At 40.1% G+C, this 17,106-nt stretch overlaps 1 protein-coding gene across 1 annotated transcript in view; it reads right to left on the reverse strand.

Moving 5' to 3' along the window:
* Positions 1 to 16,892, reverse strand: part of UBE3A (ubiquitin protein ligase E3A) — a 53,330-nt gene extending 36,438 nt beyond the window's left edge. Inside the window, 3 exon segments of the mRNA XM_036406501.2 lie at positions 7,197 to 7,264; positions 12,708 to 12,797; positions 16,507 to 16,892. The gene's annotated coding sequence lies outside the window, so the exon portion shown is untranslated.
* Positions 16,893 to 17,106: the final 214 nt, after the last annotated feature.

Genomic DNA, 17,106 nt, shown 5'->3' on the forward strand with positions numbered 1-17,106 from the left:
TTGCAATGTTAATATTGTATTTAGTAAATAAAAAGTCCTCTTACTTTCTCTTTAAAGGAGTAGCTATGAAGACAGACCTCTGTATAGTATCCTGAGAAATTTATTCCTGTGGTAACCCAGATGAAACCCCACATTTGCAGGTTGCCATGCAGCAAAAGCCTCACACAGAATGAAGGTGCACAAAGCTATTGATGGCACAACTGCAGCTCTCTGCAACACCTGCAGACATAACAATCTGGTGCAAATACTAAGAGAGCACATCAGACAGCTTGAAATATTTAGTAAAAAACATTTATTTCTTTACTGCACCTTCTTTTGTGCTTCCGTCCAATGTATTACAAGAGTATTACAGTAAGATCTTAGCAAGGCTCATGATTTTCTAAAGTTTGTCAGAAAAGCTGCCCAGTTTTGCCAATCTACTACAATTTGCAATTCTGCCACAAACTCTGTCCAGAACAAAATTTGTCTTAGTTTCAGAATGATGCTTATTAGTTTTATCATTCATTGAGATAGGTAAAGTGCCATCTGTTGATTTTAACATCAGCAATATTTAAGTGTTCTCATTGTAACACAAGTGCAGTTGACACAAGGAAAGTAAAAACAAAATAGGCTACCAAAAATCTCCAAAACAAAACTGAGGTTCTCCAGTACTTATGTTTCATGGGTGTAAATTGTCAAAGTTTAACTGAGTCAATTCCAGGAACACAGAACAATGATTACAAGTCAGTTGGAAAGGTTCCTCATCTGTCAACATTACAGAGCAGGGTAAAGACTTTCCATTTAATGCTTGTGACCATCAGCTGTACAGAAAGGCAACAACCCAAGATGCTGATGCAAAACTAAGAAGCTGTAAAACACTACTCTGCTTATGACATTCTGATTAAGATCTGAAAACTTCCACTTTTAGGCAAGCCTTAGTTTTGAGGAAACAGATTCTTATTCTAACTAACACTGCTTCTAGCACTTTGCCCAAGTAACTTTTAGTACACTGGTCAGAGGACAGTGGTAAAATCACTAAAGCCTCATTGGTTGGGAAAGCTGCATTCTGACTACTCTAAGTATCAGCTCACATTCTGGAGTGTGCCTGACCAACGACTCCCTACCTAGACTTGGTCCTATACCACCCAGACTATTGACAACAATGTATTACAGTAGTCTTCCATTCAAATGGAAGCATGGTGGAACACCAGGCTGCCATACACCTTAGTAAAACAAAGTTTTCCTGAGGCTGTTTCATATGGGAGAAGTCATGAACGTGACTGACAACAGTGAAGGAGCACATGAAGTGCTGGTGCTGGATTCAAACACCACTAGATTTTGGAATGTTAAAAAAATATACTTTAAGTTGGCAGCTCCACAGTCATAGTCAAGACAAGCTTATGCCAAGGCCTGATCCAGATCCAACTCTGTTAGTCTCATTTACTACATCGCCAAACATAGTATCTAACAGCAGTTCTGTGATGGAAGGCAGGGTCTGAACCGCAGCAAATCTCATGGAGCTGAAGTAAACTCATCTAAGTTTTGTTGTGAAACTTGTACCTACAAACTGAATTTGTCATGGGTCAGAGCTCTGAGTCAGGTAGTTTCAGCATTTCTGATTTGTTGCACAATACCTTAAACCTAGACTTACTGAATTGTGGTCTAAAATTCTCATGCTCCTTTTCAGCAGTCTAGATGCAAAAAACCTTAATGAATCATTTTTCTCTTTTATCTCCTTCTCATCCTACCTTTCCCACCTATCCTTGCCTTCACTCCTGTGGGACAGAATATGATTGGCAAGGATTCCCTAGCATTGATGAAAGAATTAATTTTTCTAAAACCTTACTCATTCATGCATCAGCAGAGTAGTGTCTGCTGGCAAAGAGACCAGCACGCTGGAACACAAAGTGGGTGGTGAAGGAGACTGCCATCAAAGATTTATTCTGAATGTATTTCAAAGGGCATTTTGACTGCTTGATACAAACAAGGCCATAAAACCTCCAACCTGGTTAGGAGAGTCAAAAGACGCTACTTGATTAGGAAAGGAAAACTACACTGATGAATACACTAAGATCCTGGAAAATGGTATTATGAGTTGTGAATTGGACTAAATCAATGGCTTTTCTCTCACAGGAATTTCTCTACAAAAAACCTCTGTTTGTAACTTACCTTACAGAAGATAGAAACAGCAGCCCCAGAGCAGATATTTATTCATATTACTCAAACAAATTTCTCTGGTCCTAACTGTTATGATCAGCATGGCTTACAGCTCAGGCTTTTACAGAAACACTGAGCAGCTGAAGATATGAAAGGAAGTTTGTGCCGATGGAGTATGCCCAAAAAACCCAAGATGGCTGTCAGGCTCTCTGGGGACTAATGACTATTTACTAGAAGTAGAATCAACTAAGGCTGCAACTACACCTATTACAGATAGCAAGACATAAAGATATATCTTCAAACCATGCATCTGAAGAACTTTGTGACTTCAACTAGCCCTCATCAAAAAGGAACGGGATAAATAATGTTTATGCAGTGATTTGGAACAACATCTATTTCTCCAAGATGGCACAGGTGAATATTTTCTTAAAAGAATGTTCCTATCAACTCAAGGAGTTAAACAATGAGTGAAAGAACAAGATGTCAGAAAGCAAGTTCAGAAGCATCAAAAGGGGCTAAAAGCAACTTTCTTGCATAGTTTGATGAAAGATATCGGCACATTTCCATAAACCTTGAAAGTCTACAAGCATGAGGCAAGAGCAGGTTCCCAACTTCAACGTACAGAACCTAAAGCCACACCCTGAAGATTGTAAGTACTTATTTTTCAGCAACCAAAAAAAAAGGCAAACAACTTCCAGGTTGGAGTAATTTTTTTGAACATTGTTACCTACATGGTTTCCCTAAACCTGCTACTATCCTTGGGTTATTTGATGGTCACCTTCTGAGAGAGCAATGCAATCTGGCTGGCAGTTGACACACAGTATCTGAGGCCTAGGAAGATCCCCTAGAGGATGAACACTTTCCATTTTTAAACTGTAACTTCTGATTGCCTTATTGAAAGAGTGGCACTTGTAAGAATTTAAGTTTCCATTACAAAGGAATTTTAACTATCTACCCAAGTAATCTTTGATCCAAATTCAATATTCTCTTTTAATCTATGATGAAAATAGGGGTAATCCACTGTACAATGAAGTACCACGATCTACCAGTATCAGAATTTTAGTTGCTTAATATAACCATCTCTCTCAAGAATATACCACTAAAGACAGCTTTTCAAAGTCTTCTGAAGAGTCCTTATGAATGCTCCAAGAATTAATTTTATATATTTCCAGAATGACTTTGAGTACCACAACGAAACAATCATCTATACAGTAAGAAATTGACACCTAATAGGAGAGTGGGCCTTTTATAATATGCAGAAAAGAAAAAGAAAAAAAGTAATGCAATAGGCATGTTTGAGCCTATATTTCTTCATAAAGTTGGAAGTACAAATTACTTTTCTTGCCTGTATGCTGCTTCCAATGCACAAAACATAAAAAGATAAGTTTTCTTCATCTAATTAGTAGGCAAAATTATTACTGATTCTATAGTAAAATAAAACAGCCACTAATACACCCTGATCATATAAATCCTAATGGGGCCAAAAAAAAATCCCAACCAAACACTAATAAGGCCTCTATATGATTTCTTTTTCCCACTGCCTGGTAAGCCAAGCAATTCAACTAGTAACAACAAATGCAAAATCGCATGAGTTAGAAAACCAAAAGAATTGGGTTTTATCCTGGAAAATGCCAACCTAAAGTGACTAAAGCAGTCACAACTGATGTACAAATGTACACATGCTCCCATGTATTACAAAAAGAATGACAGATATGGCTCATGAAGGGTCCCTGGCACAAAGCACTTCACACATCTTCCAAACTTAAACCCAGTTCTCCAATTATTCAGTACTCTTCAAAAGTGTTCCAGAAGTAGTAGAAAAGAGCCACAAAAACATCATGTAGATAGAAGAAAATGCCTTGTGATTAGACAATGAAAAGAGTTCAAAGTTAATTAAGCCTATCAATACAGATACTGGAAGAAACTAAGTCTTCTCATAGCGCAAAAAGAATACGTAAAGATCTTTGAACTGAAAGAATGCATATAAAATCCTCATTAATAGAAACGGAAGACCCACAAATTCAATTAGAGCAGGAACACAAGTATGAGAACAATTAACACTTGAATAAATTATTTGGGATGGGAATCTGAATTTGTTACTATCTTCAAATAAAGTTAGTGCTACTCTGGAATTTAGAGTTCAATAAAATCACAAGTTACCGAGTTTCATAAAGGCAGAATTTTGTCTATCTCAATACAAAGAGATCAAACATAGATTTATAAAAGCTCCATCTTATAATATCTGTATACTTACTTTGCCTTGATTTCAATACTCCCCATGTACTGGTTTTGGAATAGAGTTAATTTTCTTTATAGTAGCTAGTGTGGGGCTGTGTTTTGGATTTGTGTAAACACGGGGTTGTCTTTGTTATTTCTGTTTGTGTTACAGCTTTCATAGAGTCAGGGCCTTTTCTGCTCCTCACCTCACCATGGAGGAGGCTCAGGGTGCACAGGGAGTGAGGAGGGTTCACAGCTGGGACAGCTGACCCCAGCTGACCATAGAGACATTTCATATTATAAAGCATCATGCTCAGTGTATAAAGCTGAAGAAGGGAAAAGGGGAAGAAGGAAAAAGGGGGAATGTTCAGAGTTATGGCATTTGTCTTCCCAAGTCACTGCTACCTATGCTGGAGCCCTGCTTTTCTGGAGAGGACAGAACATGTGCCTGTCCATGAGAAGTGGTGAATGAATTCCTTGTTTCGCTTTGCTTCGTGCACAGCTTTTGCTTTACCTATTAAATTATCTTTATCTCAACCCACGAGTTTTCTCACTTTTACTCCTCCAATTCTCTTCCACATCCCACTGTGTGGGTAGGTGAGAGAGTAGCTGTTTGGTGTTTAGTTGCCAGCTGGGGTTAAACTATGATATCCATAAATCACAGAGTAACAGAAAAATACCTAATGTTTGCTCCCATTCCCTCCCCTGAGGCCAAAAGCTAGAGGCCTGCATGTTATTCCCATTTTCTAAAGCTGCTCCTGCAACTTTGCACTCTAGATTTTGCCTTCAATATCTGGTTTTGGTTTAATATTTCAGTGAGATCATATACGTATTTTATTCACCTTTCTAAAAGCAGGAAAGATCCAAAATTATCTTTAGCTTCTGTGCTTTACACTTAGACCACAGCTGATTTTTTTCTTTCCATTACACACACACCCCTTTGATTTTTTTTTTTCCAGCAGAACCATTTGTTTCTATTTCAGTTACATTATACCTGTTACTTCAGACTCCCTCCAAAATGATACACAGCCATGAACAAAAAGCCCTTTTTACACCAGCAGGTGAAATCCAATCACCTATTTAAATGTCTTTTACTAATTCTTTTATTGACTACTCATCATGTTAAGTTATTTTGCAGGTAAATTTTACAGCTTCACTTCAGCTTTACTACTTAAACTTTTATTCCATCTGTCCTTTTGCTTATCCCCTATTTTGATTTCCTTTGCCACCCATCTTTCATGCTGCCTTCCAGGTAAAGCATCTTTCTGTTCACCAAGTTGTTCAGCACGTTTGTTTAAATATAATTGATATTAAAACCGAGGAACCATGCAGTTCTGTAGTACGACATTCAGCTTTTCTGATGTTCCATTAGTATTTATCACTCACAATTTGTGGGGATTAGAGGGCAATTCTTCATCAATTTATGAAGCACATACCACTACAAAGACTCTATGCGTACATACAGTGGCAAGCAGCTAAACATCCAGAAGAAAAGCAGCCAGCAGGCATAATGGCAATAAAGAAATAATGGCTTAGGTTTGAAGAAGAGCCATCATACACAGAACTGGTATTGACACTGGAGAGCAAGAAGCAGGTGGGTGGTCCCAGTGGTGCTGTGGGTGCAAAAATGAATATACACTACCTGCCAGATGCCTGCTAGAGTAAAGGACCAATCTATACAATTCTCTCAGGAACATCTGGATTGTGACAATGTAACATTGTAGCTTTTTGAGAGACTTACAATTTTTAATTAGTACATACTACAGCTAAAGTTTCAGCTTAGATTTAACAGTTTTATTAGAGCCTGTCTATAGCTTCCTACGAAACAGAACTTAAAAAGACATCAAACAACTGTTCTGCAAATTTGAGATTTCTAAACTTTAAATATATTTCTAAGTTAATTATCTTGAAAAGAAAAACCCAGACATAAACCCATGGCACAGAAAACTCGGATCAGCTTCCCCACAATTTAAGTGGTTAAAAGAGAAAATACAGACATGGCTTAGGAACTGCTATTGAAATAACTACATACAATATGTATATGCATTAACAGACCTATTTAATATGGCAAAAAATTTAACTTAATTGTTGTTTTTCTCAATGTAGTGGTGCTAAAAGTTTCAAAAATTCTCAATGTACCAAGTTGCAGAACTACAGAACCTAAAAAGACACTACAAAGTAGCGCAGTAATACCAGGTATTACTAGAGAACTACACCAAACTTCAGTTAGGAAATGGCAATTAAAATAACTACAAGCTCAAGTCCCAGTCCTGCCACATTACATGTACATACTTTTAAGCTGGCTGGACATTTAAGAGCCTAGACAAAAAAGAGATACCATGCGCCATGGGTTTATGTTAACACTGCTAAAAAAGATTGTATTTCTGTATTTCCCAGCATTCCTATTTGTAAACTTGACTTACACTGATGATTGCATAAATTTTCTGCAAGTTCTAAACTTATTTTTCAAGTCATAGCCTCACTATAAATATGTTCAGTAGCAAATTAAAAAAAACATACAGCTTTCAGAAACAGATCAGTTCTTATCCAATCCATGGAGAAATAAATGGATGGTAGCAGCATGATAAGCTTGTTAAATCAAAAGGGAATTCACCAGTGTTATATCATCAGTATTTATTTTCCCCAAGAAAAATCAAAGAAGTCAGTTCTCTAAAGAATTATGATTAAGTAATAAATATAATAGTTAAAAAGGGAAAATTTAATGTGTGCTTCTTCCTGAATTAATTTTCAACCTTTTTTTTAAATCTCAGTGAAGAAAAGTGTAATTATTTGTTATAACAATTATTAGCATAAAAACAATGTAAGTGGAAACATAAACATACCATATCTTTCCAGAGCTGCAGAATCTTGTTCTTTCAAATTCTAAAATGGACTTCTACAGTTCTTGTACCTATAATGCAAAACATTACAATTCAGTTCTTGCACTATGCTTCACACTAATCTGAAGCTCCATACAACTTCAAGACAATACATTCAAAAGTGCCTATTTGATTAGTCACAAATCTGCAACTAAAGGAAACACAGAATCATAGAATATGTCTAGTCAGGAGGGACCTACAAGGATCATCATATCAAACTCTCCACTTCTCACAGGACTACCTGAACCAAAACCATATAAAAATAAATCACACCTCTCATAGAAAAGCACAACAGAAAATAATTATTATGTTAGATAAGCTACAAAAGTGTGAAGTTCATACACACAGTGTTCCCTATTTTTCCCCTGTAGTGATGCAATAGAGTTTTACAATTCCATTCATCCAGTTCATTATAAATACCAATTTCCTTTCTCCTTCCCGCCCCTTATTTTGTCTTTTTTTTTTCTTTTCTTTAAGAACTGGCATTTATAATAAGAAAAAAAAAATAAACAAACACTCAGGAGAAGTCACAGATAGAACCAAATCTTTGTTCTGGGTGCATAAAACTGCTGGAGTTCAGTATGCTTTTCTATAAATTCATTTTCAGAGAAGTCATATTTAACAAAGGACTAAAACATATTTGAAATATTTTCAACAAACACCTAAAAGCACAACCAGCCTCAAGGGAAAAGGTGACAGAAACAGACACATATGCATATAACTAAAGAAGGATAGGGGTCATGGATTCCCCATCGCTGAAGTTATTCAAAACCAAGCTGGATGGGGCTCTCAGTAACCTGCTCTAGTGAAAGGGGCCCCTGCCCATGGATGAGGCTTGTAGTTAGATTTTTTCTTTAAGGTTCCCTACCAACCCAAACCATTCCCTGATTCCATGAAATCTACTAACTACTTTCCAAAAAAGTTAGTAATTTGGCACAGAATATCACACTTTCAGCACTCTGAAGATTTAATACATAATTTCTTGGCTTAAAACTCTATTAAGAACAAACAATTTCAATGCAGCTGATTTAGGCTGATCTCCAATATAGATCAGGGTTCCCACACAGGAAATCTCAATCTGGTTACCTTAATTACACTTTATTTTAGAAGATGCCAAACCAGCAAGAAATCATTTGGTGTCAGGGGCCAAATTCTTTATCAGGGAACTGTAATGGGGTGATCCTGGACCAGTTTTGCCACTAAAGCTCCAAGCACTAACAATATGAGCAAACTCTTTTGTATCTTAAAAAAATCAGTTATACAGGGCAGCCTACAAGTTTTGTGAAAAAGAACTGCTATTTAAACAAGCAATTCTACTAATTATGTAGCTTTCTGTACAGTTAGGATTACTGTGTTAACGATATGCAACTGTGTCAATAAAACTTTGCTACCATTCAGAAAAAAACAGAAGAAAAATTCATCTAAACAACATGAGACAGTAACTGATGATTTTCCTATTTGTAAGCAGCACTTCCACTCCATATCCACAGCAGAAATCCCAAATACCTTATATTCTACCAAAGAATAATTCTTCATTCACTGTGGTGCCATTAGACAAACTCAGTTAGAAGTATTCTGACAAATGCAACCAATATTTTCACACCTTGTGTTGCAGGACTTCCAGATTCGATGTATGCATTTGTTCCTCTACAGACATAGAGCAGTGTCATCTGTATAAATTTCTCTCATTCTCCTCTAAGATACAGAAGCACAAATTTTCAGTATGCACAGAGTAGGAGGAGAGCACCAAGTACAGCTTGAAAAAGTATTGCAAATACATCTACCAGGGTTCTTATGATTATTGCCCAGCAACAGAGACAAAAAAAAAGGTTCCCAAAAGAACTGAAGCTATGGAATAAGGTAGGACTGTACAACTGATAGAGGAAACAAGACCACAAAGGAGGAGATGTAGACAGGTTATTTGCATAATAATACACAGAACAGAAGAGCAAATCCAACAACACAAAACTGAAGTTCCTGAACTTCCAGTTCTTCTCCTTCAGTTTCTCCCCAACAGCTACCACTAAGGCAGAACAGAGTTCAGCAGTCTACTAAGTCTAAAGTCTACATTCAAAGGCAACATGACAACACGAAAGGAAATAAGGCTAATAAGGCTCTGTAATGCTTGTCTAAAAGGAATGAAAATTATTTCATGAAGTCAGATGTACTTCAACATTCACCTTCGGTATAATTAATTAGCAGTAAGCCACATCTGCCTAAAAAAATGCAAATGACAATATGACTTAAAGCTTGGCCAACCATATTGCTTCCACTCCACATTAAAAAAATCTCAATCCATCATGTGACCAGCCAAAAAAGCTGCTTGTTTACAACTATGCCATGCATTTTCAATAAGGAGACTTCAAGGCACACTGAATTATATTAACACAGACAGTAAAGCACTGAATTAACCACAATGTCACATACGGAATTACAAAATATTCAAGAAATTAATTATAAAATACAAAAAATATTTTGCAACTCTCATGTCTGGCCCAGTAAAAAATATCATGAAATCATCTCTATCAGGTGCTTAGATTATGTTTTATGTTTACATCCTTCTTTCAATCAGATATTCAGGTTATAGGAATCATGCAAATGGAGTATTTTTCTCATGGAAAGGACTCAATCTTTACAAGCAAGAAATACCAGTGTTTCACAGAAGTGTTACACTCTCTCAGGAGCTCCCTTGTCCTTGAAATCTGATGGGATTCAGCAGGTTGTGTGGACTCTTTAAGTATGTATTTCTATTGGCTACAATAAGCAATTTTTGCTACACCAGCTGAAACACAAGGTGTTGCTACTCAGTCAGTGTACATTAGTATACCTTGGACTTTCTAAAAATAAACCTGGGTGTACACATAGTAAAACACAATATTCATCACCAAGACTTTGGACATGAGATTTCACTATGAAATAATAAGCAATCACTATCTGAGTATAGCTACACAAATAAGAAAAATGAAAGATTGTATTGGAAACAGAAATTCTGAGGTAGTGACAGACCTCTTCAGTATTATCTAGCTTTGCAGAAGTTTTTGATTCCTTTTAAGAAAAAGGCAAGTACCACATTGTAAAATGAAAATATTTAAAGTATTAGTTAGCTCAAACATACAACTAACCATAAAGCAAAAGCAAAACTCTTCTACAACTATGATAGCCATTCTTGAAGTATTTTGACCTACGTCCCATTTGAGAAGTTGTGCTCCTTTGAGAGCCACTCCACCACCCTGTAGCAGCCCAAGCCAGCTGAACTGCAGCTGCTGCAGCCTGGGTCCCAGGGAGCATACCAGAGCAGGAGTACACAAGCAGTGCCAGAGCCTGGCTGCCTGGACAAGCCTGGCATCTCAGTGCCCTGCAAGCTTGGCAACACAAGAGAGATCACTCTTGTGCCTCCCCTGCACAAAGCTCCGAAGGGTGAGGTTGTCTGTCATCCAGATCTCCTCATTTTATCGATTTCTTAGGTGCAATGATTATCAAGGAAGTATTAAGAAGTCCTAAAAGAGTCTGCCAAAGGAAGCTATGAGCATGGTCTTCTCTATGGAGAGATGAACTAGCTTCACACCTAGAACTTTAGCTTGGTCAGAAGTCCTATCACAGTCCTCAAACAACACTAGAAAGAAACACAAACTATGTGGACTAATCATTGCTAGACCATTATGCAACAGCCACCAAACCCAAACAGATGTTCTGTAACTTTTTTGCTTGTGATCCTACTGATCCATAGGCCACCAAGATCAAATTTCCTTTGCGTTTCTAACCACTCTTTAGTTTTTGATACTTAAATTTTGTATTTAGTTGTTTAGGTCACAGCTTTGACATTCTGTCACATAAGGAAGGAACACAAAGGCACATGGAGGACAGGAAGATTTGAGACAGCCAGCATGGCTTCACTAAGGGCAAGTCGAGCTGGACTAACCTAATGGGTTACTATGAAAGAGTGACTGCATCAATCAACAAGGAAACAGCTACTGATGTCATCTATTTGAACTTCTGAGGCTTTTGCACAGCACCTACAGCAAAGCACCCTTCATCCTAAGTTGGAGAGATAATAGATGGACTCTTTGGTGGATGAGGAATTGGTTGGATGGCTGCATACAGAGGGTAGTGGTCAATGGCTTAATGTTCAGATGGACATCAATGACGTGTCCCTCAGGGGTCCACCCAGTTCATCAATGACAGACAGTGGGACCTAATGTACCCTCAGGAAATCTGCAAACAATACTAAGTTGTGTGGTGTGGCTGATATGCCTGAGGAATGGAATGCCATCCAGAGGGACCTGGACCTGAAAAGCAGGCTCATGAGAACCTCACCCAATAAGTCCAGGTGCAAAGTCCTGAACCTGGGCTGGCAACACCTGATATCAATACAGGCCAGGGGATAAGGGAATTGGCAGCAGAATTAATTACAGAAGAACTTGGAGATCCTGGCTGTTGGAAGGCCAGCCTTGTCCCAGCAATGTGTCCAGAATGTATCCTTGCAGTCCAGAATGTATATCCTTGGCTGCATCAAGAGCAGCATGGCCAGCAGGCCAAGGGAGACTAGTCTGCCCTTCTACTCCTCTGAGACCCCACCTGCAGTGGTGCATCCAGCTCTGGAGTCCTCAGCACACAACAGGCATGGACCTGTTGGAGAAAGTCCAGAGGAGGGCCACAAAAATTATCAGAGGGCTGGAGCAGCTCTCCTATGAAAAAAGGCTGAAAGAGTTAGCATTGTTCACCCTGGAGAAGAGAAGGATCTGGAGAGACCCATTTGCTTTTGTTTGGTACTGAAGAGGAACTTACACGACAGAGAAGGACAAACTTTTTACAAGGGCCTGCTATGACAGGATAAGAGGTAATGGCTTTTAACTAAAAGAGAGTAGATTAAGATGATATCAGAAAGTAATTTTTTACAGTGAGGGTGGTAAAGCACTGGAACAGATTTCCCAGGGATAGGAGATGCCCCATCCCTGGAAATATACACAGTTAAGCTGGACGGGGTTCTGAGCAACCTGATCTATTTGAAAATGTCCCTGCTTATTGCAGAGGAATTTGGACTAGATGACATTTAAAGGTCCCTTCCAACCCAAACTATTCCAAGTCTGTGGGAAAAAAAAAGTCATCCACTCCGTATCAAGCAGTCAATGGTACATGAGTTAAAAGTTGTCCTATATCCACCACCACTGTAATCCACCTCTGAGTGACAGTGCCACTTCCGTCATGCTACATAAGATAAATGTGATTCTCAGAAGCAAGTTATGTTAGTACACAGAGCATGTTTTTAAAGTTATTTGAATGGATGCAAACAGCAATGTTTTTCAATGAAAAGTACTGGGACAGCTACATACTGTGAATGCCCTTTTCAAGCCACCAGATCAGAAAAAAAAAAAAAAAGTTCTGCTTCACTAACTAGAAGTTTCTCTAAAAAACCCATATATACTTCTGTCCTAAGGAATTCAAGTAGCTTCAAAAGAAGCAGATCACCCCTCTTACCTAAGACAGTGAAGTGAGGGTCCAGAAGGAAGCCACCCATTTAGCTCCACTCAGCAGAACAACTGCAGCTTCTCCTAATTCTTCACCACTCTGTAAAACATGGGTAAAGAACCATGCAGGATGGTAACGGAAAGAGTATCGGTAAAGACTGACTTCCACCCCCTTCCTCCATTCAGCAGTTTGCATAATACAGGGAAGCAGGCTCAACCTATTAAAGTAAGTAAGAAGTAGTTAATGCTTCCTTTAAGAGATTCATTCATAAGAGTATTTGTTAGACAGAACTATAATAATATTTGATTCATAATGTAATTTTGCACCCAGCACGTTATTTTGTCAATAAGCTCTATCCCTCCTAACCACAGGAAGGTGCAGCTATTCAAAAATAGCAATTTAAAATGCTATTTAGTCAGATGTTACATTGCCAAACCTGAATCTCAACATTATTTGATTTTCACATTCTTCCTATGAGGTTATTTTCCTGAAGAAATGTGTCACCAGCTGCTGTAGTTACTGAAGTGTTGCTTCATTGCAAAATGTTACCTTTAGACTGTATTTGCTGACTTTCTGCTAACCGACCAGGTATGTTGCACACATTACTATTCTTGTGAACCAGCTTTTTTTCAAACTTTAATTCATGGGCAACACAGCTTTATGAGGCCATCAGGCACTGCCTGCTAATACAAGAAGTTACAGCAGTAAATGTTAAGGTCAAAATATTTAAGGTGACAAAATTCACTTCAAACACGAGATTTGCTCACTGTTGTTGTCTCTAGGAACCAACTATTTAGCACAGCTTACAGAACTTCTGGGAGGGGGTACTTTTTTATTTTTTAAAGTAAACAACATAGTCTAGATTTTTTTCATTACAGAACCTGATAGCAAATGTATTACTCCCCTCCTTCCAGGTACAAATCAGAATTTGATTAGTGACAGAAAACCTTTTGACACTGCTTCTCTAAAAAATTCGCAGCTACCTTAAATACACTGGATATTTCAGAAAACTTGTAAAACACACCTCCTTTGTTTAAAAATCAATAGATATTCATTAATTAAAGTGAAGACTTGGCCCACACTACCAGAAAGGAAGATTGATGCTGGAAATGAGATCTATGCCTAGATACTTTATGAATTATATTCCTTTTTCCCTCAATTGCATGTTCTACTTTTAAGAATTAGTGGCTTTCAGCTTCAGGTGCATGAGTACACTGGTGCGGGGAGGAAGAAAGAAATTTCTTGCATTTAAAAGAAGATGAATTATCTCTGGACATTCACTAAGTAAACTAAAACTAAAAGTAACAGAGGGGGGGAAAAAAATCATTCCTGCGCAGCAAAAATTAGGATGATGCATATTTACAAAAACATAAAAACTGATTAAATTCCATGGTAAGTGTCATATTATGCACTATGCTAATTACTGGTTATAGAAAATGTTCTATGTTTAAACATATTTACAATTAAACACGTTTATAACTTAAAACTCAACTCTGGTTAAGCAGAACCTGTGAATTCTGAGAACTAGTGAAGAATCTGTCAACAAAGGACATAATCATAGTGAAAAAACCATGATTTTATATTGTGTGTGCTGGGTCCTGGTGGTACACATGACATTCTATGCTTTCAAAGGAGAAGTTAAATTATATGCAAAAGAACCAGGTTTATTTTCTCAAGTGGATTAAAACAACTGGGGACAATTTCCAGGTGCTCTAACAGGGACTCCAACAGGCTGAGAACAACTCTAGATGTGTTCAACATATACGCACAGTTTTCAATTCCATTCATAAAAGAATCATCCTTCCCATGTTTTTAAACAACAGCAGCAATTACAAAAAAGGAAAAGACCAGAAGTCTTGTTTGTTATTTAAAAAAAAGAAAAACCCACACAACTTTAGAGCTCTGAAGAGGACTTGGACTGAAAAATTTAGGCTTTAAAACACTGCTGTTCAAGCCTGACTTTTTTACCAAGTCACAGAAACATATGATGAAATAACCCAAACAAATTAAATACTCATTTTGGTACCTAGCTTGGGGCTTTTGTTTCTATATTCTTGGGAGATGCTCAGGACACTCCAACGAGGAGAAATAGTAAACACCTCTGATAAAAAAAATTAACTTCTTAATTCCAGCAGGAAAGATGCTACATTAAATAGCAAACACTTAATATGGAATGGAAGGTATTTGTAAAAGAGAGATGAAGCATCTGTAACATTGTACAGAAATAATTTCAATTAAAAGTATCAGCTCTGTAAATGTAACTAGTGGACTAGGCTTTCTTTCACTACTTTTCTGTACTGAGTTGACAGAAGGATACTGCACTACAAACTGCATCTGTTTTAAAAGACAAACACGTGTGATAGTTTTCCCCACACATCCATATCAACTTAGTGATACACATTTCATACTTTCAATTCAACACACTCAATTAAACTGAGTTTTGCCGTATTTTCAAATTTCTAAAAAGTACCTTCAACTGTTTTCACAATGAAAGGGGACAGCTATTCAGAGCCAACATCTAAACCAAGCAGTTTGTGAGAACTGTAAGCCCATTTTCCAACAATTTTCATTCTTATCAAGTAGTACACCTCTCTATCGCCAACATTTCCCTCTCCCCCCACCATAAGTGCCTAACAACACAGTACAACTCAAGAGTGTGGCTTCTCCTTAGCAGATAATCTCTCCAACTGGATGCTATTTGCATGAATTAGGAACTTAATCTTATCTTTTAGACCTCTCCCTTTCAAACCAGTCAGCTAGTCAAAAAAAAAAAAAAAAGAAGAAAAAGAGAAAGAAGATAAATTGACAATACAATCACGCAGGTTCTACTTTGTTAAGAAATCAAAGCTAAAATCGGGTACAATTTTCCACTGAGAAACTTTCTGCTAGACATGCAAGAAGCATGGTAAAACCGCTCTGAGAAGCCGATTTCTCAGAGGGCTTCAGGTTTGCAGATTCTTACTGAAGCAGGTATGTTCCACACTGACAGCAGAAGGACCTGAAGTGATGTGTAAAACACATGCTTAGTCCCAGAATTAGACCAACACATTACACAGAAGAAAACATAAACAAGTATTTCCATTAATTGCAGAAAAAAGAAAAGGAATAACTATAAGCCTATAAATGACAGGTTCTTGTCACTTAAAGGAGAATTGTGAAACATGTTTTGTTTCTTAAGCAGTAGTAACTGCTGAATGACCACACCACATCAGCTTAGACATCTGATTTACAAATCAGCGGTAAAGTGTAACATCCCTTAACAGAAATACTGTAGGTATGTTTAAAAACTGAAGCCCAAAAAGTCCCGCAGTCAGGAGCGACAGATCACATGCATCAACAAGGCAGCCTGCTCACAGGTTCAGATCCCACTCTTCAGACTGGACAGGGTAACACGAGCAAAGTGATCAGACACACTTTGTCAAGCAGGCCTTGGCCACTAGTTAAGAGACCCTCGCAGCACTTCCCATTCCCACTGCGACAGCACCGAGCCGTCCCATGCCCACGGCAGCCCCGAAGAGTAGGCACCGAACCGGGAAACTGAGGCAGGGGGAGGCTGGGTTCACCCAAGGTCGCCCAGCGAGCCGGGTCTCCCGGGGGGGCAGGAGAGGCTCGGAGCCGCCCGCCCGGCCGGCCTTCCCGGGCGGCCCCGCACCCATGCGTCTCACGGCGCGGAAGGCGAGGACCCCAGGGGCTGCCGCCTTCCCCTCCCCGGCGCGGGGGAGCTGGCAGGGCCGCCTCCCTCCCCTCCAGGGCCGGCGTGAGCCGGGCGCCATCCCCGCTCCCAGCCCTGCGCAGCGCTCACACCGACCTGGGCGCCTCGGCTGCTGCTCCCGGGCGCTCCCGCCGCCGCTGCCGCCCGGGCTCATGCGGGGGCCGCGCCGCACTCGGGGCTGGGCCGCGGGCGAGAAGAAGGCGCCGCCGCTGCTGCTGCCGGTGCGGCCGGAGCCGCGGCCTGGCGGGGCGGGGAAGGCGAGGCGGGCGGACGGGCCGGGCCGGGAGGGCGCGTCTCCTCCTCCTGCTCCTGTGTCGGCCGGGCCGCGCTCAGCGCGAGCCCCGCTCCTCCATCTTGGGACAACGCGGATGTCGGCGCGGCGCAGGCTCGGGGCGCGCGGGGGGGCGCGCGGGAAGGAGGGAGGGAGAGAAGGAGGGAGGACCGGCCGTGTCCCGGCGTGCAGTGCGGGCGGGGGCGAGGCGAGGCGGCGGCGGCGGCGCGCTACCCGCCGCGGGCAACCATAGAGAGCTGCCGGACCGCGCCTTCCGGCCGTGTGCACTCGCGGCGGCGCCCGGCGGAAGAACGGAGCGGTGGCGGCGCCTGCGCGCCCGCGTGCGCGAGGCGGGGGCCGCCATGTTGGAAGAGGGCAGCGCGGGGCCGCGGGGTGGGGGCGCCGGCAAGGCGGGCGCGCGGGGC

The sequence above is a fragment of the Molothrus ater genome, chromosome 2 (assembly GCF_012460135.2).
Source record: "Molothrus ater isolate BHLD 08-10-18 breed brown headed cowbird chromosome 2, BPBGC_Mater_1.1, whole genome shotgun sequence".
Lineage (NCBI taxonomy): Eukaryota > Metazoa > Chordata > Aves > Passeriformes > Icteridae > Molothrus > Molothrus ater.